This window comes from Myotis davidii, unplaced genomic scaffold (genome assembly GCF_000327345.1).
Source record: "Myotis davidii unplaced genomic scaffold, ASM32734v1 scaffold26, whole genome shotgun sequence".
Lineage (NCBI taxonomy): Eukaryota > Metazoa > Chordata > Mammalia > Chiroptera > Vespertilionidae > Myotis > Myotis davidii.
The window spans coordinates 6,408,964-6,412,212 of NW_006299245.1; the positions used below are offsets into that span (position 1 = coordinate 6,408,964).

Consider the following 3,249-nt stretch of genomic DNA (forward strand, 5'->3'; position numbering starts at 1 on the left):
ACCTTCAGGAAAAAAAAAAAAAAACTCATCAAAATAAGATATTGCTGTACCATAAAATTTAAATCAACCAAAATTACTGAGTAAAACTATAATTATTCTTAAGCCAAAAAGCAACAACCCCTAACAATATTTTTAGAAGTGTATGATGTTTGTAATCAGGAATAAACAGCTGTTTCTTTGAGTAAAAATCTAAAAATGGCACTGGGTTCCATTATTACTCTTTTATTGGCGGATGCTAATAAAAATATATGACCAGAAAAGTCAACATAGATGGCGAAGAGATTAGGAGACAATATAATTTTGTGTAGTGTGCTCTTAAGTATATCTTAATCTATATAGAAGATTATAATAATTTTTTTTGCTAGTGAGGATGCACTTTTGTTTTAAATGATCAATAAATGTTCAGTAATTTATGTGGCTTAAACTGTAAATAATTGGAAGAAAGAGAGTTTAGCTATAAGCTGACATAGATAGTAAAACTATTATATAGAAGTAGTCACAGTAAAAATAAAACGACCTGTTTCTTATCTTTTACCAGCTAAATTGTATGTTAACAATCTACATGTGGTAAAATGTTATGCCTTATAAATTTAATTTTCTATACCAAGCTAAATGGACATATAAAGTTACGCTCATTTTTTTCATTCTCAGAGAACAAAAATCATTACATATTATGTTGGGATTTTGTTTTTTGTTTTTTTTTCTAGTAGATATGGTTTGAGTGGCTAAAATGACTAAAAAATGCTTTTTTCTTACAATGGTATTTCAAATGGCTGTTTTTTCTTGTAAGGAGATAAATGTTTGCACATGAGACCTTCTTGTTAAGTCATTGTGAAAAGAGAGTGCAAAACTTAGGGTAATTTATCTGGGAAACATCAATAATTTTGGAAGCAACGCCGGTTGTAGGTCTCAGGAATTTTTAGAAATTCTTTAGGAATTTTTCAAAGTGTATACTCCAAGAATTTAGCATATTTAAATCGAAAACATTAAGGCCAAAAGATTCAAATATGTACTGCAATACCCAATTGGAAAGAAGGTCAGATGATTGTGGTGATGGCCTAAATGATTTCAAAATGCTGTCAGCTTAGCCTCATTCACAGAATATCAATTTTTCAGAAAGTTCAAGGTAACATTTTAAAGGACTGTCACTTAATGAGAGATGTAGCATACTTAGCCTGGAGAACAGGCAGTACTCACAGAATGAATGAAAAGACAAATACTAGAAACTGAGTAATACTGGGGTTATTAATGCCCATTCTTTCAGGTGTTTTTCCTTACTCTTAGAGTCATCATCATGCTATTAATATGCCACATTAGCTTCTTTATCACAAAAATGTTGGGGATTTGGAGAATTTCACATCAAAATCTAGCCAGTATGTTTATTATCATACACTAAGTCACAATTTAGCCTTTGTCTTTTTTAGTTATTGTGAAAGCTCTAATGAATAGAATAATTGTTTCCTCTTCTGTCATTAAACTACAGGTGGGCACATGATATTCAGCATATAATATAAATGATTCCATTTATAGTTTCACTTTCAACAATAATTTTGAAATCAAGCTAGTTAATTAATGACAGTTGAGTAAGACAATAATGCAATAACAACCAAAATGCTTATCAATATGCAAAAGATAGCACAGGTAGCTGTAGTCTAATTTCCAGACATTTCCACTTAACGATTATCTGGCTTCAGTAAGAAATAGCAAGTGTCAGAGAAGTTGTGGAGAAAAAGAAACCCTCATACACGAATGGTGGGGATGTAAACTGGAACAGCCACTATGGAAAATAGCATGGAGGCTCCTCAAGAAATTAAAAATAGAGTTACTATATTAACGCCGGTGGTCTTGATCCGGCATCAATAAGGGTTCAGAAATATGGAGAAGGCGTTGTGTGTAAATTAAATAGGAGTCCAGAGATGAAACATAATTTTGAAAGGCATTTTAGGGAGTCAGAGAAGACTTAGCTAATGGAACTAAGTTCTCCTTGTCTCAGGATCCCTTGCTTTTTATTAACACAATTTGCCATACAGCAAGGTAGAGATATACACATCAAAGGGTAGGGTTTCCTACAGAATCCATTGTCAGATTGGGGAATTGCCTTCAGCTGTTCAGGTGTTTGGCCAGTAGGAGGCAATAACATGTAGATTAAGTTGCCCTGAGCTGTCTGGCAGCAAGCAATCATTTAATGCATTCTTTTCAGGTTTGGGAAAATGCCTTTTAGCCATTCCCAGATGATTCAACCCTTGCTGACATGCTAGAATTGGCATCTGGCACCATATGACCCAGCAACCCTTCTTCTGGGTAACTACCCCATGAAATATTTACTTGTAGAGATATATGTACCCCTATGTTCATTGAAGATGTGGTACATTCATACATATGAAGTGATCAAGTACTGCCATTTGTGACAACATGGATGGATCTTGAGAATATCATGCTAAGTGAAATAAGTCAAATAGGAAAAGTCAAGAACCATATTATTTCATTCATATGCAGAATATAAAACAGAAAGCAACAAATGGACAAATGAGAGAAACAAACAAAAACTCAGACACAGACCACAGTATGTGGGAAAGGGAGTTGGAGGAGGTAGAAGAGGGTAAAAGGGGGTCAAAAAGATGGTGACAGAAGAGGACTTGACTTTGGGTGGTAAATACGCAATGTGATATACAGATAATTATAGAATTGTACACCTGAAACCTATATAAGCTTATTAACTGGTGTCACACCAATAAATTTAATAAAAATTTTAAAAATAATAAATTTTCAAAAATGATCTGATGTCTATTTTTTTCTATTGTGGGGTTATCCTGTAATTTTGTTTTTTTTACAGGAGTAGGATTAACACTACTCCTCTTTCTAGTAATAGAACACTGATTTTCCTTTATATGTAGTTTTGTTAGAAATGTCTTCTCCAAAACTGTCTATCTGATTGACACAGCCAAACAATGATCACTTCCCTAGTCAAGGTGTGGTCAGATTATTTCTCCTGGAAATATAAACTTTGAGTCAAATGTAGATGCAAGACCAGACATTCTGTTTTACTGAGATTATACAGTGGTTCCTGCTGTTAAGATCTCAAGAGCCTACATGCAGACAAGCCCTTTGGTAGATCTTGTCCCACCCCTGCCTTTCCTCTGAGATTGGGCAATCTTGTTCTATGCTTCCATGTCTCCGGATCTATTTTGGCCATCAGTTTGTTTTGTTCATCAGACAAGAGTGATAAAGGCCTGGGGTGTGGAGGGGGGG

The 3,249-nt window shown here is 34.3% G+C and overlaps 1 long non-coding RNA gene across 1 annotated transcript in view; it reads left to right on the forward strand.

Annotated features, from left to right (window-relative positions):
• Positions 1–433: 433 nt before the first annotated feature.
• LOC107184813 overlaps positions 434–3,249 on the forward strand; it is a 16,588-nt gene continuing 13,772 nt past the window's right edge. The window contains exon 1 of the long non-coding RNA XR_001515723.1: positions 434–448. This is a non-coding gene — a long non-coding RNA (uncharacterized LOC107184813). The remainder of the gene's footprint in view (positions 449–3,249) is intronic.